Raw genomic sequence first — 24,858 nt, 5'->3', positions numbered from 1 at the left:
TCGTTGGTAAAAGAGTAGACCAAGAGTTAGTAGTCAAGTCAGGTCACTTAACTGTTTAGGTATTGTCGGCATTTCCAAATTAGGAAAAGTAGCAGATAGCCTTAATAGCTTTGTCATAAACAAACAAAACATATTTCAGAAATACTAAAATATTATCTCAAACATTGAATTTCAATGTGCTTATAATAAAGTTAGAAATAGGTTTGAGTGAAGTAAATGTTTTAGATACAATAAGCACTACTCGTGTGTGTTCTATGTAAAATGAAAATATTGATATTTAAATTAAATGCAATTATCAACGAATCTTCCAAATTTTAAGTATAGCCTATTTTAGTTAACTCTCCCTCATGTGAGCAAATCATCTTATAAAGTGTATGAAGTTTACTCTTATAATCTTTCTTCTTATGTTTTCTATGTGCATTTAATATTTTTAATGGTTTACCACTCAAGCTCAAATGCAATTTTAAGAAAAGAAATTCCTGTTATTAACAGATTTAGAGATAACTAAGCCTATAAAACCTAAAGCTCTTACAGATAAATCATTTCGTCTATACGAGGTGGTGTCAAAAGAAACCGACTTCTGTATAATAAAGAAGGCTCAATAACGGGCAGGGAAATATGTTCTGTCAGATTTTTTAAGGTTAGAAGTTGATACTGAAGTACGTCACTGCACATAATTATGAGTGAAAATTAAAATATTAACTTTAAATTATTTATTAATTTTTCGAAACAGCTTTAAAACGGATTAATACCCGTTTCGAATATAATCTTGCTATATTTCATTAAACTTTGTTGTAACTTGTCAACGACTTAAGCTCCCTAGATTTAATAGTAGTAATCTCTCATATACCATGAGTTTGTCAGAGTTCCTGCTAAACATCTAGTTTAAAATCAATTTTAGATAAAATAAACATGATGTACCAGTCGAACTATTGTTAATTCTTTTGTTTTTCTTTCGTACTAGTTAACCGCAAAAACATTTGCATTATCCATTTAATTAAAAGGGGTAACGTGTGTGTGTGGTGGGGTAGTTTTTTTTGTAATTCATTAAACTATGCAAAAATGCAACAATGAAATTAGGAGTAGGAAGTACAGACAACATCAATTTATGCGTAAGATCGTACTATACGTTGTAAGTGGAAAGGGATTTTGGAAATGGATCTGTCATCCCTCAGAGGCCCATCTCAAACAGCAGTGTTTATGTGTTAAAAAGCTGTGTGTGACTTTCTTCATTTGTTTATAAACACTTAGAGTACTGGTGCCGTCACCATGTTGAGTTTCAATATTTGCCCCCGGCACCCAGGTCTTGAAAGCGTCACAAGATCTGGTGTCTGACACCAGATTAATTAATCGATTTTCTATTTTCGATCAAATCATTCGGCTCAAAGTGTCTTTTGCAGTGGAGATGTCTGTTGGGTATCAATTATTGTGAAATAGGTTTTAATCCACTTAAGTCTAACCTCACAGTCACTGAGACGCCCCGCACGGCCACCAGGTTCGCTCAGAACTCTACGTATTTAGCCTCATACGTGAGTAGTCAAGTCAGGTCATTTAACTGTTTAGATACTGCAAAATAATTCCAAAACCAGAAAGATAACTTATGCTTCGTGAACTTAAACATTTACGTTATGGTTTTATCTTATTGTATTATGATTCGATAAACATGTAGCACTAAAGTGCCTCGGTGGATAACTACTTCTGTTGGCAAGCTATCGAAAGTGCACTTTGAACCAGTTCCCACACTATCATAAACATTTCTTGTAGTATTTATTACTTCACTATCTTAATGCTCCACCTATAGGATAGGTATTACAAGTGGTTGGTTATTTTGTTTGTATGTACATATGTATGGCATGCTGATAAAAGCTGTAAAGTTCACAAAACATATATTTTCCTCCATTAGGTTTGTTTTTGGAGCCATCGATGTGTTACTCGTAAAAAACAAAAACAACTACATGTTACTTATTAGGGATTTTTAATAATATTCTGAAAAACAATATAATTATTTATTGAAACCTATATTTAAAGGATCCATTATTTGCACAATTCACTATCCTTGGAAATGGTAAAAATATTTATTATATTCTTTGATCACCGTAAATAAATGCGACTCATAAGATTAGAAAAAAATGCATTTCCTTAGAACTAACTCTATATCATTGCTTTGGACCTGCAAGAGGTATCTTTGTACCAAATTTTATGTAAATTGATTAATATACACATAAATAGTTCACGAAAACCTCAAATTTTGCTTTCCTCACTGAAAAATCGAGCAAAAGACAAAAATTGTCTATATCTTTGTTTCGGACCTGCATAGAGTATCTTTGTACTAAATCCCACATAAATTGGGCAAAATATGGCTAAGGAAAACTGATTCAAAACCTTTAAAATTACGAGTTTATTTAATAATTTTAATTCCTTAAAATGACCAAAAATGGGCATATCCTACGTTTTTGTAAGTATGTTTATGGGACTTTGTATCTTTGTACTAAATCCCATGTAAACTGGCCGAAATAACGCGGAGTAATTGTAAAAAATTTCTAAAAATATATTTTTTGTGGCACCTTAACTTCCTAATAATTATTAAAAAGTAGCTGTAATACCCATCCGTTGAACGGATGAAATAAAAACTCGTTTGTAACAAAGGATGGGAAATTGTTGTTCTGTTTGTTGTTTTTTATTAACATAATAAACATCAAAAGTGGAAAAAATGGTTACATAATTCATTCTAATGCTGAGGGATATACAACACGGATAGTGTTTCCGATGTTAGACAATAAATTAAAGAGGGGCACCCACCCACCCCACTATTCCATGACCTTCTTCATATTATCCTGTATCACTGTTTCAAGTTTGGTGCTGATTGATCAAGAAATATGGAAACGTATACGGAACAATACAACACCATATTGACGTTTATCTATATAGATGGTCAAGTCCACCATTTTTGTTTGTCGCTGTGTGGGAAAAGTATTTTTGTACCAAATCTCATCTAAAGCGGTCAATATATGGCTGAGTAATTGACCAAAACTCTCCCCAAATTATGCCTTTTTGTGAAATCTGACCCCCCTAAAAATCCAACATTTTTGTAAGCCAATGTTTGGGGGCATTAAAATTTTTATTTTTTCCCATTTTCATCGTGATTGCTGTAAATATGACCGCTCAGGAACTCAATTGACTTTTGACCCCATAAAATCGTTAAAAAAGCCTAATTAAAAAAAGAAAAATATGCATAGGCGTATTGGGCCAAAGAATAAACCTACTGACTTTCGAGTCAATCCGCCGAGAAATGAAGGAATGGCGATCGATTGAAAAGCGTTCGGAAGAAAAAGAAACAACAGAAAAAAAGTGTTTCACTGTGGTGACATAAATAAAATATTGTTTATTGCACGAACTTTAATGTTTTCATTTCTCTTTGAATTACCTGTTATTCTTAGCGCTGGAATATTTTACATAAAAAACACATCCTATCCACAATAGAAGCCAGTCCTGAAATATGAAGAAATATTCCTAGGATATGTGACATAAATTTAATATCCATATAAAATATTATATATGTTTTATACGTGAGTTTGACCTGTGACATTGTGTACGATCCTTAAACCTTTCTTTAACTTTAAAAGTTAAGATTTCCAAAGCTATGGTTGTTTTCAGAAACTCGCCACAAAATTCTGAAGATATGTGAATCACAACTGCAGTATAAACGTTTCCCTTATATTAAATATTATTTAAATATCTATAGGTACGCTACGTTAGTTGCTGTATTGACTTTCCATTTCTGTGTCTCTCTAAATATATAGCTCCCTGTGGATCACAGGTGGACACAGCACAAATAGTCCATTGTGTTTCACTAAATACTTTATTAAAATTGTTTGGTATGTGGTTGCACACGTTCTCCAACCTTCTGATAGTAAACCTCTATTTCACGGACAGTTAATGAGGAGAAATATCATAAACAACAACAACAATAAGATCAAAATATATTAACTATTCCATCACTTAAAAGATGGAAAATGTATTATGGTAGAGAGAGACCAATCCATTAACGACATTTCTAAAAATACTGTAATCCTATTTTGAAAGAGTTCATACCATCTTCCAAAAGAGAAAACTTAGATATTCTTCTATAGCTATGTCAGCAAACACACTGATTCATCCATTGCTCGAAAAACTGCCAGAACCCCTTATATCTTCTTATATATATATAAGTTTGAGTCAAGAATTTAAGGTATAAAGAAGTAGAAAATAGCATACAAAAACTGTGTTCTCATTCTATTTTACAAACTATAAAACCACAATGACAACTAAAAACGATAATCATGGAGAAAAAGATTTAGGAATCATTACACGAATAACTAATTTTTACTTAAAGTACAGTAAACACATCAACCTTTTTACGTAACATTTAAACAGAAAATATAAGTTGACTGTATCCGTCTTTGAACAAAGACCATCAGTAAACAATAAAATTTATGCATGCATTTTTCTTGCCTAAAACATTAGCTTTATCTTCTTTTCGTACAGCAATTCCCAATTTTAAAAACTATTGACGTTTGGTATTAGGCTGAATGAAAGTTTAAAGATAAGAGAGAAAATTATTCATTGACTAGAACACAGAAGATACAGTATAGTGACTAGTGGTGTGTGATGCGAAAGCCTCAGATCGCGCTGACTTTGGAATTTCTTGATGACTAAACTTCCTCTGAAGTTCTCTTTTGCCCGATCACGCTTCACTTCTCAGCTAGCCAACTATGTGTAGGCTACCGGAAAGAAGCACACCAAGCACTCGGCGCGTGACAGCACACAGGTTTCTTGGTTATTAGTTAGCACAGGAGAAACAAAATAGAGTAAAAGTAGGAAAAAGTGGCAACGAAATTAAACGACGATGACCTTAGATGTACTTGATGAGAAACAGCAGTCTAGAAGATTTCTGGTTAAGTCAAGAAGTAAGTCAATATTGCGAGCTCTGCAAATGCTGATTGTTACAATGTAGCGACTATTTTCGTCCCAATGGAGCACGCGTCTTTCTCTTGTCCAATCTTTTCAGTTGTTAAATGAAAGAGTGAGCGTTACTGTTAGATTAAATGTGTTACTGAAAACGAAAGGTTTATTTCGTATAATTATTTGTAAAAGCATGCAAAATATTATCTTATACAAAATTTAAGTTTGAATCATTTGCATGATTATGACGGAGTTCAAGGAAAGGAATAATAGTAAAATTCATACAGGAATATTTAAAATTATTAGCGCGAGTGTATGCATAGCTGTGAAAGTAATATCTGTATATGCATATTTTATTAGCTGTTTGCTGTCTTGGAAACCATTACAGTGAGTTTATGTCTGACATTAAAACTATATTGAAAGTGTATCTTTTCTTATTTAGCCTCACAAGAATATTTTATTTTAGAACGATTTACTAACTCATTTTCCAGAAAACTTATGCAAGGAGGTGTCATAAGTTAACAAGAACGAAGCTAAATAACAAATAGTTTTTGTAAAGTCACACGGTTTTCTTTAATAGGATGGTGACTTATTTTACTAATTGTATTGATATGATTTTGTTTGTTTGTTTTTATGTTCAAAGCTACACAGTGGGCTAGCTTTGTTGTGCCCACATGGGTAACGAATTCCGGTTTTTAACATTATAAGGCATCAGCCACGGGGGATGTATTAATACGACTTCTTATTAAATTTTCTTTTTACTGATTTGTGTTTATGTCAACTAATATATGGACTATGATTTTTTTTCAAAGGATTATAATCAACCGAAAAACAACAACCAAAACTTGGTGGAGTACAAAAAAAACACTAAATAGATATTTAAGTGTAATGGACAGTTTAAAGTCCTTTTGGTTAAATAAAACTATACTTTTTCTTATTACAACTACCACTGGCTTAGCAGCGGATTATAATCAACCGAAAAACAACAACAAAAACTTGGTGGAGTACTAAAAAAAACACTAAATAGATATTTAAGTGTAATGGACAGTTTAAAGTCCTTTTGGTTAAATAAAACTATACTTTTTCTTATTACAACTACCACTGGCTCAGCAGCGGTTCCAAATTCTGCTGATGACTGTTGAGACACTTTGCCATAGCCTGCTGTGATTTGACAACTTCTATTCATCGGCTCTTCACGTGACCGAAGCAATTAAATTTCTTTGAGGCCTAGCTATGGCTCATAAACAAACTGAAGCACTTTAAATACTGTAGCAATTTTCAAAGTGACAACTGACACAATATTCTGTGAAACTACTATTGAAAGAAAAAAACCAATCAAGCGTGATTTTGATCACTTTTAAGTATAGAACGGTTCACTCTTAATGTTTTGCTAAATTACTGAGCAAAAAAAGTGGTTGTAAAACCCTCTATGTTTGAGGTGATTGATTAAACGTAATATAGTTAAAATACCAAATAAGATCAATTCTCTAGATATAAAACTCATACACAGTAAACTCTCAACCACACTTAGTTTAGTTTAACACATAATGTTTGCTAATTAGCTCATGTTTACATTCTTTATAAATAGGAACTACAGCTTTGAGGATTCGTGGTATCTTTTAGGGAATTCCCTGAAATCATGTGCCAGCGCTCTTTAAATTGATTACACTCAAACAAAGTGAAAAACTAGTCTATTTTTATTTATGTTATCAAATAGCATGATGTTAGTTAAGTGAGTAAAATTATAGTAATTTACATAAGATACAAGTATCATGGTCTACCTTTAAGAATCTCGAGAACGATGTTACGATTAATTTTTCTTTTATAACAGTGTAATTCCATCGTGCATGCATGTATAAAAAGTGCTTTTATAACAGTGTAATTCCATCGTGCATGCATGTATAAAAAGTGCTTTTATAACAGTGTAATTCCATCGTGCATGGATGTATAAAAAGTGCTTTTATAACAGTGTAATTCCATCGTGCATGCATGTATAAAAAGTGCTTTTCAATTCATTTTGAATTTAAAATTTGATAAATGGAATGGTTATAACATTGGAACTTCGTTAGTTTAGTACTGTATTGTTGTATTTTAAAATTATTTAGACTTATAATGCTTATCTCTTGATACAAACATACTACAACGAAAAAGTACATTTTACTGCACTTTATTTGACCAGCATGGTAACATGAGAACGGATGGCTAACATGCTAAGACGTAATTATAGCAATTGACACTTATTCGCTAAAAAGCATGTCATAATGTGAATGATTCATTGTTAGTTATAAATTATGTGTATTAGAAATACTTAAACATACAATTTCCCTACTATATTTACACATACTTAGTACCCCCGCATGTTTGAAGTTAACACACTTTCACCAGTAGTGTCTGTTTGATGAGGGAGCTGTTGCAATAATGTCCGAAGTACTATATATAAAAGTTGAGATAATCTCCAGTTATATAAAAGCAGGTCATTGATGATGTTATTATTTTTTTTCCGTTTTAGGTTGGACTGGAAATAACCTTGATATTTTCCCATACACAATGACTTGCTAAGAGGTACTATGAAAAATATGAATGTGCAAATTAGAAAAAAGTCTAAACCCAGAATTTCATATTTTCAGTAGATGAAGGGGTATTTTACTCATTTCCAAAAACACTAGAAACATTTAACTGGTTACTTTCTTCTTTCAATATTTACCTTAACTAAATGTTATTTTAGTTTGACAGCTATCTTAGAGAAATATTTTATATAATTTATACCGATATATGAAATTACTTTGGACAAGTGTACAGCATAATGTTTCTTGGTAGAGTGAACAACCAATCTTCATCAAAATGTAACGATTTGGACATATCTATTATATTCTGAAAACTCCAATATTGCATGTCAACCATTTATAAGTTTAATCTTTTAGTATATGTATACACCAACTCAAAACCGTGAATAGTATTTTTTAAATAGCTTTGCCGTTTTAGATTCCTACTCAAAATGACTTGCATATTATAGTGATTCGTTTAATTCAATCATACTAATTACTAAATATAAAGTCAGACGACTTGTATTTCGTTTGAGGAAAGTCAAACTAATCGTTTCATATTTGGTAAACGGTACTGTTTTTCGTTTGATAGACCACTTGTTCGAATACTACTATCAGTATTATTGATTTTAACATGCACAAGGTAGGTTAGGGATTTCATTTTTGTAATTCTGAGGGTTAAAAAGAAAGAAAAAGAACAGAGTACCTAAAAATGCTATGATTATTTCACAACCGCTGTTGAATACATGACAATATATGTATTTGAGTACTGATCCACTCAAGACAGATATATATTTGTTTTAGAGGATGTATGCAAAAACAAAAACATAGTATAACGAAGGAAACAAGGGTAGAAATTGTGAAGTTTTGTTTTTCCTAACTTCAATCACAAAATGCAATCGAGCCACCAATTACTAGAACTGACCCCCAGGGATATCCGTTCAATTGCTGGTGGTCGATTCATGTTGACAGTAAGAGGGTGTATAAGATGATAGAATAGCTCAGGACGAAAGTTTGATTAGAGGTAATTACCTTCAGAATACGTGATCATTAGCTTTAGGAAAGGTGACGGCATTGAAAAGTGACTGATGACCAAAGACACAAGTAAGCAGGAAATAAGACCTTTGAACCGATAGAATCACATTGCTGTGCCCTTTTTTATTCTCGTGGGAACGCAAAAATGGCTAATGTAGAATTTTGTAAAACTAACGCCGAGGTTTAGTTTTTCATATTCGATTATGTTGTATTCAAGCTGGTTAAGAAATGAACATATTTTACTGAAATAGAAACAATCACATTTTATTTCAGATGAGCATCATGAAAGACTTATATTTATTTTTGCTTATATGCGACTTATTTACACACACATATATACTATGTATACACAAAATGTTTATTCTCTTAAGATTGTAAGCATATCCTCTAAATATACGTCTATCCATTTTTTGTATAGTACTTTTTTCTACAGATATTGCTAAGTAGTTTTACGTTTCCGTATTCCACGGGAAGAATATTCTCTTTAAACATCTGGATACTATTTATAGTACTCAGACGACAGCAGACACTACTATCGCTACATTTTATTTGAATGAATGTTGTTAAGTTATACTCAGTTTTAATTGCTCATTGGAGTGGGCAAAACATCGATTCATGATTGTTTATGGAATGACTGTGCCTAGTTAAAGTTATCTTTATACTATTACTATGTTTAATTTAGTAACAACGATAAGCTAACTGAAACAGAGTTGTTTTATAGTTTAATTAACATGAATATCAAGTATTTTTCAAATTATTTGTAAACCCTTACAGCCAAAGTATTCAGCATCATGCCCATATTTAAGTTTTAATTATGCTCTTTATTTTCTAGTGTTTAAATTATAGATTGATAGTTCCACATCAACAGTTTTTTTTTTAATTTTTGTTTGCATTTTAACTGTGTTAATACCGTCGAAAATGAAAATGTATGAAAGTGAACGGTATTCTTTTAAGCCTGCGAGTTTAAAACAACACCATATTTAATCTTAATTTACTGAATGTTTAGGAACTACTGTAAGATTCGATTCTGTTTAATTAAATAGAGTTAAAATATCTAACGTCAAGAAAAACACATCCTAAATGTATGCCTATATATATATTTATGTATATACATGAGTAGTGATTTTACTCCGTTCTTTATACCATTTTATTCGAAAATAATTATTAAAGCTCTCTTTCCTTCCAGCTTTATCCATTTTACAGTTTTGTAGATTGTAAAAGGAAATAGTTCACCATATATAAGAAATGTTACCTAATATCAGATAATTGAATGTGTTTAGTAATGTTACAATACACAATTTACTATGATGTTTTAAAATATTCTATATTATGAAAAGTATACATAGGGACAGCACACTTGAATTTGAAATCAGTAATCCCAACCTTCACTTGTACATTTTATCCATATTGTAAGATAACACGTGCTTTATAAATGTGTGCATCAGACAAATAATCTTAGTTCTAATCAAAATATCACAGGTAAAGAACTGACTGACCTTAAACGTGGAATGATTATTGCATGCGGCGGTAGTATGAGTGCTCACGTCATTTCCGTCAAACTGAGCCTTCCCAAGTCAAACGTCCCTATAGGAAATGGAAGACAACAGATCATGACAGTGTTGAAAGTAGGACAGTCAGGCCAAAATCATTGATAGATCGAGTCAAAAAAAAAGTTTAAAACATGGTGTAGAGCAAGTGCATGTCTGACATCAAATTTAATTTCCTAAGAAGTAAACAAATGAACTGGAACTGAAGCCAGCACATCCACAATCCGACGGGAACTGCACGAGCAAGGTTTTTTTGGAAAAATTACTGCTCACAGGACATGGATTAGAAGCCTGAATGCTAAGCGTCGACTGAAGTGGTCCCTGGAACGTCGAGATTGATGTATATAACAGTAGAAACGCGCCATGTGAAGCGATAAATCGCGTTTACACGTTGTTTGCATCCAATCGACGATGCTGAGTTTGGCGTCAACCGGCCAAACGCTACGCATTATGACAGTGTTCTACCAACGGAGAAAGGTAGTGGAGAAAGCTTAATGGTTTTAGCTGGTTTTCATGATATGAACTGTGTCCTTATATTGGGCAATGCTACATTATCAGCTTTGATGAAATACTACGTTGATGGTTCTTACGTCTACTTGCATGATAACTCGCCTTGCCATACTGTAATGCCATATGGGAAATTGTCGAAGACAAAAACAACCAAAATCGGCAGTGGCAAGTCAAGAGTCTTCTTGACTTATATCGAATCGAACAACCCTAGTATGTCTTGGAACGCTGCCTGGAGACCAGAGTCGACACAACACGATCCATTACTGAATTGGCACGTGATCTGAAGGAGGAATAGGGCAATATGACAAGTTTGTTATTTACGAAGATTTTAGTGAAAGAATTATAACTGTGACTATTGCAAGATGTGAACCAACACACTATTACAAATGCAATAATCAATTGTAAATTAATTACATTGAAAATTTCGTTATTGTTCTTACTGTTCTTGTGGTTTTTGTGAGTCATTTGAGCTCGAACTTTAAAAGTTCCATTTTTGCCATTTTTCTGCAAAAGTAGCAGCAAGAAGTGTAGTTACAAATCAAATTATTTTTCTTATGTAGTTTTTGTGAGTTAAAACATGTTGATGAACTCCTTTACGAACTTGTTTTATAAATATTGCCAAACAGTAGCAAAACTAAAATTACATCTTTATACTAAACTCGTGCTGATGCGACGATAAACCCAAGGACGTGTTCAACTGTACTCCTTACCAAGTCCAAGCACTCCACGCAAACTATTGAATATCAATAATAGCAGTAGTATTATTACTGACTTCAAGTTTGTAATTTTGTTATCGACAGTGGTATCGATTCAAGTGTAGGAATCATCCTGCTAGTGTAATGTTGGGGAAATGGGAGTTAACCTCATCCCCGACTAACATTCCGGGCAAGGGTTAATCAAGCAAGACGTGCAATAACTTCACAATGACCTCTGTTGCTTGATACCTAAATTATGTTTAAAAATAATAATATATTTGTAACACTTTTATGATTTTTAGGTAAGTTTGGATCCATAGAGAAAATAGACATTATATTATTAAAGTTAGACAAACACATTTGTAATGACAGTCGTACATATTTCAGGAAAGAAAATACCCTTAATGGCACAGTATACCAAGAATTGATATGTGTATGGCTGTTAATGGCATGCTATTTGAATAACAAATAAATTAAGATCCAGACTTCTGGGACACCCTGTAGTTTGATAACCAAATGAATAGTTTTAAGCCATGTTTTTAGTTTGTTTTATTCCAAAGATACACAATAGATTATTTACGGAGTTTAGAATTGTATGTCCGTAAAGTTAACGTTTCCCCACTGGGGTACGAATAGTTTTAAGATCTTTTAGGAAGTATAAGTGAGAAAATGGAAATCGCCGCATTGAGATTAAACTAAGAATAAAAAATTATGACAACTTACAAAACCTAAAAGAAAGTCAATCTCTATTCTATGTCTACTTAGAGCCTTCGGCAGTTTCAATTACTTTTCTGCTAATATAGAAGTAAAGTTTGTATTCACAAAAACACGGTGACAATAAAACAAAATAAAAGTATATAAATCCTTTAGTGAAATTAAAGATAAATTTCCAAAAATTTTTTATAAAATGACTGTTTAAGTAAACTACTTTAATTCAGTCATATACGAATTTTATTTACAATTCCCTAACAATATGTATATACGTCTCGTCTATATACAGCAGGCTATAAGTGTAACCTTATTTTATATGTTCATTAATTTGCTTAAAGAAAAGTAAAACAAAAAATGGTTGACAGTAAGAAGTAGCAAGTGTTTTCATTTTAAACCAATGTAATATAGATATGATAATTTGTTTTCAAGTTCGTGCTGTGTGTCTATAAATCTAACATCTCTTCTAATTCATTATCTTCATTGTCAGACTTCTGATATAAATACTCTCTTTGTCAGTACAGATGTGGGCTGAGCTTGGTTAGCGTTCTGGATTGAGAATCCGAGGGTCCGTCGTTCGCGTTCCATTGCCGCAAAGACACGCTCTGGGTGTGTTATAAGAGTGACGGTCAAATCCCACTGTTCGATTAAAATAATCAAGAGTCGACATCTATCGGGCCAGAATTATGATCGGCTGTCACAAAAATAGATATCCCTTGTGTAGCATTTCGCGGATTTCCGAAAAAAAACAACAAAAAACAGACCGTGCAGTTGTATTCGATAAAGCCATACCACGTCAGTCTGTTGGTAATCTATATCTACCCAAGAGTCATGTACATAGACATCATAAGTTTGGTTATTAAAACTGAATTGAATAAGCACATACGAGTAATATAACTTATTTTCTTTTATAAATCATGATATTTAAATGAAAAAATATTTACTGATGAATATAATAAGCCGTTTTTATGTTCGCAAAACATATTTTTTTCGGAAGAATAATATAACCGTCACAATAAACCTTTTTTTATATAAAAAAATTAGAATAATAGAACTATATATATATTCTGAAACTCCAACCTAATCATAACATTGTTAGTTCCGTATCAGAAAGCTGGTTAAACTCTATAAATTTTAAGGATTTGCATTTTGCAATTGCAATATTGCAAAAAATTCACCACTTTCCTTAAGCTTAATGGCCATGTTAACAGAATATTTATGCACTAATTTCATCAGTCAGATTTTATCGATTTATCGATACCTTTAGTTTTATTTCGCTTTCTGCGACTAAACAAAATTGGAATCTTAGTTCATATAATAATAAAGAAAGTAATATAACTTAATATATTTTACGCATATAATTGGCTTAATAAGCGCAGGCATGCGAAAGAGAACGTAAACTGCTTCAGCTGGAATATTCATTAACTTGTTTCAGACTTTTCAAAAACTAAGCATAAACTAACAATATTTTGCTAAAATACAGTAAATATTTTATGAGTATTATACCTTATTACGCGAAGAAATGTAAAAGAGTACATAACCTTTTTTTAGGTAAAGCACAAAGCTACACAATGGGCTACCTGTGCTCTGTCCACCACGGGTATCGAAACCCGGTTTCTAGCGTTGTAAGTCCGCAGACATACCGCTGTGCCACTGGGGGGGCAAAATGTTCGTCAGACTGTGCTAGTTTCTTTTAATAAATAAAAACAAATTATAATAAAATTTTACTACAATGTTATTTTATTGAGTACATTTCGATATATCGAAGATAAATATTCAAATAACAACAACATGCTAATAATTTAAAACTAGGATTTCTAGCTTTACAGATGATTTTAAAGTTGTGCCAAATATTTTTGAAACGAATGCTATACAGAAGGTACATAGAGTAATGCATTTTATCTTCATGGTTGAAAGCAAATACATCCGTCCTTTCTTCCATACAGAATTTCACGGTTCTCTTTTGTAATGGTAACATAAGAATTCTTTGTCTAAGTAAAATGTCGTCCATGAAGGTATCGAGTTAGTCACGCATTAAAAGATTTTACTCTTAAAAGCTCAGACAAAATGAAGGATTTTTCGGTTGATAAGCATAACGAAGACAAGCGTGCAGAATGAGAAATTTTAAGAGTATATCGGTATTACAGACCTATAAATGCAGAACGAAATCTTTTAAATATATTTTTCTTCAGCTTTTCAAAAGAGACCTATAACATAACTTTTGTTGAAGAATTGTGCCAGCTCTGTCCCAGTTTGACGGATGACTGAGTATGAGCAAAATGACACTTTGCTTATGCAAACACATGCTGTTAAAAATATAAGAAAAACTGATATATGCTGTGTTTTTGTATTTTTTTTCACTGAAGCCTGAAAGTTAAAGCTATATTTTTTTTACTGTAAACTGTCATCCAGAGCTTACTTCTATGATTTAAAATAAAAAATATGTTACTTATGTTGCATTAACTTATTCTGCACTATTATTATAATTCGTATGAAATAATTGGTATCTAATACAATACTACAAATCATATGATTACTGGGTTAAATATTACAGGCATTATATAATATAAGATGTACCCCCAAAAAAAATTTGCATTCACGCAACTTTGATTACCATTACGAATTTATTGTAATAAATTTTAGTTACATATCAGACCCTAAAAGTTATATTTCATAATATGATATATTATCTTTTGAATTACTTAGTAGATTGAGAAGTCGTTTCTCTTGTCACTTATAAAATCAAAACAAAACAAGAAAACAACAACAATAGAACTCGGATATGTCGTATTTTATGTTGTTTATTTTTTGTGATATCAATAAAATGGAGGGTTATGGAGGGTCTTGTTTTTGTGCTATCTTTAAGCCACAACACAAGAACAAAGAAAAATATACAATTTCATTTATAAGAAATGGATAAACAAAAACTTAGTCTTCTTGAAATATCTATATACTATCTATAATGAAAAAGGTAGAAATATAATATAACCTACAATTTATTTATTGTACATGAAGATGTACGTGACAACATAGTTCTAATATAACAATGTAATATTATACCATTTGTACAAAAGTGAAAATGTCTGCGGTTATAGCTCCCAAACAACAGATGCAGAGCTAGTCAGGATGTAACCGAAAAAAGGGGATTAGGATCTGAGTGCTAGAACCCACAACGTCCCAGATCCCACTATCACTCACCGTCTATGACCGGTTGTGGGTATGATAGTTATCCCTAAAACACCCATAAAAATAGAAATAAGATATTAAACCAACCTTGATTTCTATCATAGATTATCCAACCTTCTCCTTAGTATATTTACTCCAATATTAAATTACAACCTTACTGTACATTTCAAATAATAATATTGATATTAAAGATATTAATAACTATTCAGTATAGTATAAGCAGTAATACTTCAAATAATATTTCATACCCTGACTTGACTTTAATCTCATTTTACACAATAAATATGCCCTCCAGTGGCACAGTGGTATGTCTGTGGACTTATACTGCTAGAAACCGGGATTCGATACTCGTGGTGGGCAGAGCACAGATAGCCCTTTGTGTAGCTTTGTGCTTAATAACAAACAACAACAACACAATAAATATTATAATGTAAGCCATACTCTTTCCACGTTGTCTATTTTATGGTAGACAGCGTAATTTTATTTTATAGGCTAGGCCTACTGTTTGCTTTTCACATGCAACAGTATAATTCTGCGTACATTTCTTTTGTGTGTGAGGCTAAATATATGATGTATTAGTTTGTTTGGAATTAAGCACAAAGCTACACAATGGACTATCTGTGTTCTGCCCACCACAGGTATCGAAACCCGGTTTTTAGCGTTGTAAGTCCGCAGATATACCGCCGTGCCACTTGGGGGGGGGGGGAGGCAAACATTATTCGTGTAATGTATACGTTAACGATAAAATTACTTGTACGGCTGGTAGAATATAGGCGCGTATATCAACGAAAAATTGTCGTTTTGCCACCTTCTCGTGAGGGAAGTGTGACCTACGCAGTGAACACGGCGGACAAACAAGCGAGCAAACAAACAGATATATTTTGAGTTTTATATATAGAAAACTAAATAATGTTTTATTAGCTGAATTTATTTGTAAGATATTAAAATCAACTGAAAGATGGACAGCAACCCTCTCAACCAATTATGTCAGAGTTGCATAGAAAATATTTCATTAAATCTACACATATAATTTTATAATTTATATCATTGTATGCATTTTTGTTTAATTGTTCCAAATTAGTTTGTTTTAGTTATTTTAGATACACTGACTGGCTATATCAGGACATGCCATGCACGCAAATATGCACACTCTATTTAGTTGCATATGTGATTATGTAATGTGTCGAGTTAGTTGTAAGACTGCAATATAGCTGCAGAAAGCATGGAACGCTTTTTCAAAGGCGCTCGTCTAGCAGAAGCGTTGTTATCAAAGACCGTTTTTATGAACAGCTGATTAAAGAATTTTTTCCAACACAATCTATGAATAGCGAAAATCAAAGGGAACATGTGTATCACTAGTAAAAATTGTAACCGTAAATCATTGGTGACTAACTCTAAAATAAACAAAAACAACAATTGTAAAGGCTTATAAGATGCAACATACATCAGACTGTGTTCTAATAGGCAGATTCATTTAACACTTGTGAAGATCAAATCCGACAATCTCCATCGAGCTAGAGGTAATAAATAATGAATAATATACAGAGTGTACCTGAACTTTCTAATTATTTCTACCCTGACAGGTAAAAATCTCTTTGGAGATAATACCAATGAAACAATTAATCGGTCTTGTATTATTTGAAATTGGTTCAAAACCATAACAGTGACGAATTTATTCATTTGTTTAAGGCCAGAAATTCACCAGATCACCACAACCCGACTAACTATTTGGATAGTTTTTAAGGGGAGGGGAGGTATCCAGGTTTTGCTGACTTTTGTGCTAGATTAACTATGTTTTCAGTTAGGTCATGTAGAAGGTTTGTTTTATCCTTTTTTTCCCCTCGCGTATCCTTCATATCATATTAATTTAGTATTATTCCAATTTTTCATATGATCTTCTTCTCTGGCAGGATAGGCTATGATAGATAAATCAGTATTACGAACCAGAAGAATAACTTTATAAATTACAATAAAGTCACCAGTTAAAGAAAACCAAGAAATTTAAACAGCAGTATGATACTACTCTGTCAAAAACTTGCTTTCAGAAACTTGAAGACAACATTACAACAATTCTGCCGGCAAGTAAAGGAATGCTATTGTAATCAAAGACAAAGAGAAACACATTATCAATTTCAAACTTTAGCCCAAAATGGCCACTACACGAAGATAAAATATAACTAGCCACTAACACAGAGAAGAAAATAACTAACTCTTCAAGAAACACCAGAAAGAACTTCGAATAGAAACAATCAAATAACAAATACAATGCGACAGCAGCACCCCCATATATGGTTTACTTAAAATTGACAATCAAGGCTTCCTCTCCGACCCATTTTTAACTGCAAAGATTTATCATGCCACCTCTTTGCTAGATGTCTTATAAATATAATATCACCATTAACAAGTAAAATATCCTCACGTGTTAAAAATTCAGCCCATTTTGTAGAGACTATAAGAGCAACCATGATAATCTGACAAGTCACAACTATAATTTCTGACTTATCCATTCTCTTCATTAACGTTGAGAAAAGTGAGGTAAAACGGTCTTCGTTGGAAAAATCATGAGGTGCTGTCATCTAGAGTGATTTATATGTAACTATTGTTGAGTGACCCGTGTATAACGTGAATGACCAAAGTGTGACTTCAACTTTTTGATTTTGAACAACTTTGATTTAAGGTAATCACTTGATTATTTTGAAGTTACAAAGTTCTTATTTCAGGGAATTTTACTTTGTTGATCTCAAATAATGAGGAATATACCATAAAAAATACTTACTGATTCTTTACAATGTGCGATTGCTTTACTAAGAGCAGCTTAAAGAGCCCTTATCGCAGGGCTATCTAACACCCCACTAATGACTTGCATTTCTGCCATAGGCTTCGACCGCAACTTACGTCATTGCCCCACACTAGTTCATTTGTACCATTGTTCTAGATAATGCGCAAACTTGTACAAAATCTTATCGATATCTGTCGGGAGCGTTTATATGACAATTTATGTGGTTTATGAGCAGTTGTGAAATGTAGCACTTATTTGAAATTACAGTTTTTATATGTAAGGTGATGGCAAATTTACTTCCTCTTGGGAGTCCATTTCATTCAATTTTATAGGTGAAATAGCTCCAAACTGCAAAACTAGAAATGTCATCTTTTAATAAAACAGGGTTCATCTAAAATATCTGTTTTTTAAATGACACTCATTTTAATTGATTAAAACCACATTTAAAGTTAAGGTAGCCATCTTATCCCACCTTCCCCAACTAACTATCTAAAATACTACAAATTCTCCGCTAACACCTTGAAAATGACAGAACTCTCAAGGTTTGCTTATTTGTTTGTAGTTAAGCACAAAGCTACACAAAGGTCTATCTGTGCTCTGCCCACCACGGGTATCGAAACCCGGATTCTAGCGTTGTAAGTCCACAGACATACCGCTGGGCCACTAGGGGGGCAACTCTTAAGGAACGCACCCAACTAACAATATCCTCAATACTAAAATTCAGAACATTATGCGTGACAACACTACTTACTTCCAACGAAAAAATAAGTACTAGCAAGAAGGTCTAGTTATGGGCTCACCCCTATCACAATCACCACTACTCAGTAACCCTCACATGGAACACTTAGAAGTTAAAACCCACAAAATAGTCGCTCTGTGCTCCAAGATTTGGCTCTGATATGTTGATGATACCTTCGTAATATGGCAACACACTACAAACAAGACTGAAGAATTCGCGAACTACCTGGACAGATAACTTCACGCGATACAATTACAATGGAAACAGAAACAGATAACAGACACTCATTCCTTGACGTGATGCATATACCAATACACAATACATATAACACAGGAGCTTACAGGTACGAGTAAATACCTCCACTATAAATTAAGCCGCTCCAATAGTGCAAAGAAAAGTGTCCTAGACTACTTAATTTCAGAACGAACAAGATTTGTAACAATGAAAAAGCTAAAAAGATGGACACAAACCACATCATTATAACTCTCTTTAACAACAGATACCAGGAACACTTTAAATAAAAGAAAAGAAAGGAGATAAACAACGAGAATAGATAAGAAGAAAACTACAGATACACAACTATATTCCCTTTTGTTATACTGAGAGATCTCTCTCTGAAAATATACAGAGGACATATAAACAACATAAATTCAGAATAGTACTCAGAAGCCACAACACATTACAATTGCAGTTAATATACACCAAACTACCCAAAAACCCGATTAAAAAGAAAAACACCAGTTACAGCATTCTCCGTGAATGTTGATTACAATGCAATGGAGAAACAAAACGATCAACTAAAGTTAGAAATTAGAAATATAATACATACACAAAACGCGGTAATACAGATATATCTGTAACAGCCCATCATACATACATAGAAGAATGAAACTCATTGAATAAATTGGAATAATACAAAAATAATAAGATATGAATGACAGATAGAAGAGAAAGATAAATTAAGCCTACCGCATCAATCTAACTGGCAACATATTCAGTCAATCCAGTATGGAAATATGCAAAACCTGGATATCAGTCCTGTTAGTTGGTTGATTGAACTTCTGATTGGGTAGAGCCCAGTCGGTTAGATAGCTCACCAGCTTAAGAGGACTGAGGCTACTACCAACACCAACTTTCCTTCTGAAGGCTTTCCCGACAAATATATATATTTCATTCTGTCTACACTACATAACATTCACTAGAAACTGGAAATGTTTCGAATTGTAACATGCCATGTATGGGTCGATCTTGACACAGCTCCTACAAGTATACGTATAGTTGTGATTAATGAAATGCACGAGTTAAACGATGTATATAGGTATTCACACATCTATATACAAACCAAAACAATTAATGTATTGCATAGCATTAGGTATATATATATATAAATGTAGGCAAATATTCAGAATGTATATATATTTCTTTATTTTGTTTGTTTGTATCAACGAAAAATTGTGGTTTTGTGCGCCTTCACGTGAGGGAAGAGTGACCTGCGCAATGAACGCGGCGGACAAACAAGCAAGCAAGCATACAAACAAACAGGGATATTTTTAGTTTAATATATATATTAATTGAGAATGACAAACATAATGAATAAAGTTGGTATTCTGAAGATTATTAAATCACGAAGTTTAAGTTCAAGGGAGGTCCAGTTCAGTCTAAAACTTGATCAACGTATCTTATTGGGTTATACTAGTTTCGGAGAATTCCACTCCTCATCAGTAACCCTGAATACAAGTTAACCAAAGAGAGATAAACTGGGCCTATACCATAATGATATAATGTGAAGAACTGAACAGTGGCCAATGACACTATTTCTTCACTTCACATATCCAATGTATAGGTTTTTCTCACAGTTACTACAAAGCACGTTCACACCAACAAATTGGGTGAGTGACAAACATATTTAATGGTAATAAAACAACCATCAAGGGTAAACCATATTGTGAGACTGCTTCCATTCTTAAAAAACATAAAGGGTTCATTCAGAATATTGGTTTATACGTGGTTAAAGGTGTATGATAAGCGCTTTCTTAATTTTTCGTAGAGCAGTATTCTTTATTGACATAAAACTCAAGTTAATTGTAGTGAACTTCATTTTTTACAATATTATTTTAGACCTATTGGTTTCCAATAGTTCTGGCTGGCGCTTAAACAGTATTTTTTACTGATATTATCGGTTATATTAGCGTTTTGGCAACATGTATAGAAAAATAAAAATATTATATTAAGGTAAATTAACAGAAAGCTTATGACTTACAGAAACTGACAAAAGTAACAAGTATATGAAGAAATAAGGTTTTAGTTTTAAGAATTCATAAAGATGATTTATTGAAACGAATATACAAACAAAATGTATTAAATGTATGGAAACTAGGACAAGGCTTGATGTAGAATACACTAAGGAATATGTTTATAAGAAATTGAAACGTTCATTAATACCAATAGCAATTATCTGCATCTTGTTCTTAAGCTCGCCTTTCAAAGCAATTAAGTAAAAATGTTTGTGTTATTATCAGTTCTGTTGAAGTAGAAAGCTGCAGATTTGTCCCACGATGAAGTTAAACGTTCACGAATACGCTCAGCAAGCTTTCAAAAACTTCTCTGACATAATGGTGGCCACAAAAATACACAATATATAAGGTAACTTGTAATGCGCGCGTACACACACACACACACTTAACTATATACATAAAGCAAAAACATTGTCTGTGAACTTGTATGTTCACTTTTCACGCATACTTTTTGAACAATTTCAACCAAACTTCATGAGCTCCCTTAAGTCCTTGGTGTCTTAGAGGGCAGATATTCGAGTCTAAGCACCCACGTACATCCATGCGGGTCACTTTCTGTCAGTGTGTCCGCCTACCACACCAAACTTGGTATCTAGCCTTCGGCCCCATAGGGAGGTCGTCAAACGGATCTGACTTCCTGTTATTCTATTGATCTCTACCAAATTTCGGAGACACCCTGATAACATGCACCATGGAAAGTGACATAGGGAAGTCGGTGTTCCGATCTGTCTCTCATATATCACACCTCAGCTCCTCATGGACCCCTGTGTGTTTCCTGTACTATTCTATTGATCTTTATCAAAGTTCAAAGTCACACTGATGGAAAACCTGTTGTTGACATGGGGGTGAGGGGAGGGATTCAGAGTTCGGTTCTGCATGGCTTCCCTGTATCCCTATGCTTTGAACGGGTATGTTAGCTAAAATTGGCCATGAGTCTATGAAACAATATTTTTTGGTTCAAACAATGCATTTTAAATACTAGATTTAAATAAGAAAATATTAACGTTTTCACATAATTCTCATTGCAATTTGAATCCAGTGAATAAAGCCAATTATCGGTACCTTCATGAAACTGGTGCTACTATCATAGAACAACTAAATGAGAGTACAAAGATGCTACCTTTTGCTGTTTTTGAGGCTACTAAACTAGAAATTTTGCTAGAATCCTCGTTACTTTCGAAAACTTTCATGTAAATATTTTTTATCTGTTACAAAAATATTAAAGTTCAGGATTTTAACTAACAAGTAAGATTTGTTGCTTCTGTATGGTGTTAATCATTTTAAAAGCTTTTATAGTTATCATTTCTATATTGTTTCAACATGAGAACGTTTTAATACTACGAAAACTTTTCTTACATGTTTTCTGCCGCCTTGTGACACGTTGAATGAAGATATTCAAATTTAAAATTCTTACAAAGTGAAATAATTCAAGTTTCCTTCAGGGAAGATTTATGATAAATATTTTATTATAATGTTTATTTTGTATAAGTAATGAAATGCCATCTGGGTAGAGTGTTTTCTATATGTTAAAGTATTCACCTTGGCCTCCAGGGAGATAGCAAACACACTCGAATGTCTCTGCTGTTGGAAACTTTAAATATCCTTAATGTTTTATTACACATTTTCATTTAGACACGATTCAACACGTAATACAATACTAGACAACACATTAGTTGTATAAATAACATCCGTTTATACGTTAACTATTATCATTATAAAAGCGTGTACTGAGAAACGCCTTTAAAAACACATTAATATAAATGTATTTAACAGTAAAATAAATGTTCCAGTAAATATTACAGAAAATAGTGTATGATGTTGTAGAAAATTAAATTGGATAGCAAGATGTCCTTGTATGCACTTTAAATGAATTTTTGGTGATGATGTATAGATAAAATATCAAATATTTTCGCTGTTAAAATCTTTATAAAGAAACATTTTATATTTGTTTCACTCATAATACATGGTAACCAGTCTCTCAGAATTTTTCTTTTCTCATTTTTCACGCTTTTTCCTGATGTTTATATGAGCCTATAATTCATTGCAAATTTTACGTTGATAATTTTAGGATTTTAAAAAATATTCACTGTAATATTTTATACTGATAATGCTTTCACTAATTTCATTCAATTGTGTATGTAGAAATCTTTCAATATTGAGGCTTTACGCCTTCTACTGTATCTGCAATATTTTCTTAGCTTTCAGGGTGGACATAATAATATTATCAAAATACACATTTCACAAAGTATTGATTAACTATTAATATATATATAAAACAAGTCATGGATGTACAAAAAGTACACTGCACTTTTGGAATAAAAATATTTGCACGAAACTAGTTTCGGCACCTTCAATCCTACACAGAAGACTGAAGAGAACATATGAAAGTGTTGAAACTAGTTTCTTAGTCTTTTTGCTAATATCATGTTTCAAAACTGTGGTTTATTTCTTATTTCGTTTAGCTAATGTTAATACAGTGTTATTTATTTGACAACAATACAGCGTTAGTTAGAGGTCAGTTTGAAACCAAACTCATATCTACAATTTTTCGATTAATATTTAGTTATCATGTAACGTTCTTTTATTTGCAAATTAAAATCCAGAATAAAAAGAAGAATATAATGGGCAGTCGTTATCTATGTGAACAATATATTTCAGCATTTTGTTACTTTCTGATCTAAAAGCAATCCATACTGTTCTGGATGTACTAATTCTAAAAAGATAGCAAAAAGTTATTTGTTTTAATCGTACTTACCAAAGAACATATGGATGATTACATATATAGATCGTGATTGAACTGATCAATAATATGGACACCTAACTAGATATTATAATTCTAAAAAGTTTGATTGTTTGTTTTGAATTTCGCGCAAAGTTACACGAGGGTTAGCTTCTCTAGCCGTCTCTAATTTAGCAGTGAAAGAACATCACCATACACCGCCAACTCTTGGGCTACTCTTTAACCAACGAATAGTGGGATTGACCGTCACATTAAAACGCCCCCACAGCTGTTTGTCGGAACAGAAATTCGAATCCGCGACCTTCAGATTGCGAGTCAAACGCCCTACGTAGCTGACCATGCTGGGCCCGTGTTTGTTTGTTTGTTTGTTTTTAAGTACCAATCTACACAATGGTCTCTGTGTTCGGGTATCAATACCCGAGTTTTAGCGTTATAAGTCTTCAGACTTAAGCTTACTTAGGATTAAAATCAAATTACCATGATAGTAGGCCAGTACTTACTGTATCGATGAATAACAATTTCGTACAGTTATCCCAGCTGAGTTCAATTCTCTATAAGTCTAATGCATATACATATATGTATGTGTGTCACTCCTACATGTAATATCGGACTCATACAGAAATAAATTAATGAATATGCTTCATGAAATAATTTATTAAATAACTTATATTTTAAACTTTTTCCGTATTACATTGCACTTAAGAATCTTATATGTGTTGAATTAAGCACATTTTTCTTATTTATATCCACTTATATTTGCTTGAGGATTTACACAGGTCGATCCAAATGCTGTCTAGCTTTTATTCAGAATAGTGAAATGAGGATTATTTAAAACTAGAATTGATGTCGAGAAGAACTTCTAGGAAAAAAAAAAAGTTTCTGTTTAGTTAGCTTATAATGAGAATCAAAACTGTATTAGCTACTAATGGTGGTTGATAATGAAAGTTGTGCCCGCGATATTATCGTTATATAATTATCGCGATTATCGTACTTGTCGCAATAATTTAGGTGAAAGAGTAACTCGATTAGAAATATTTTTTCCCATTCTAAAAATTGTAGATTCTGAACATTACTACTATTGTGACGGGTGTATTTAATATCGATGTTTGTTTAAATTAAATTTATATTTAGAAATGTACAT

At 32.6% G+C, this 24,858-nt stretch overlaps 1 protein-coding gene across 5 annotated transcripts in view; it reads right to left on the bottom strand.

Annotated features, from left to right (window-relative positions):
• LOC106459614 (leucine-rich repeat-containing protein 24-like) overlaps window positions 1-24,858 on the bottom strand; it is a 160,391-nt gene that overhangs the window by 50,472 nt on the left and 85,061 nt on the right. For 3 of the 5 annotated variants that reach the window (XM_022386138.1, XM_022386140.1, XM_022386139.1), the window contains one exon: window positions 10,016-10,103. The exons of 1 other annotated variant lie outside the window; for it this stretch is intronic. The gene's annotated coding sequence lies outside the window, so the exon portion shown is untranslated. Of the gene's footprint in view, window positions 1-10,015; window positions 10,104-17,941; window positions 17,970-24,858 lie in introns of those variants that run through there. One more of the 5 variants, XM_022386142.1, reaches the window with a different exon arrangement.

This window comes from Limulus polyphemus, unplaced genomic scaffold (assembly GCF_000517525.1).
Source record: "Limulus polyphemus unplaced genomic scaffold, Limulus_polyphemus-2.1.2 Scaffold637, whole genome shotgun sequence".
In the NCBI taxonomy this organism is placed as follows: domain Eukaryota; kingdom Metazoa; phylum Arthropoda; class Merostomata; order Xiphosura; family Limulidae; genus Limulus; species Limulus polyphemus.
The sequence above is the reverse complement of the archived record's forward strand: the minus strand, read 5'-3'. Positions and strand labels throughout refer to the sequence as shown.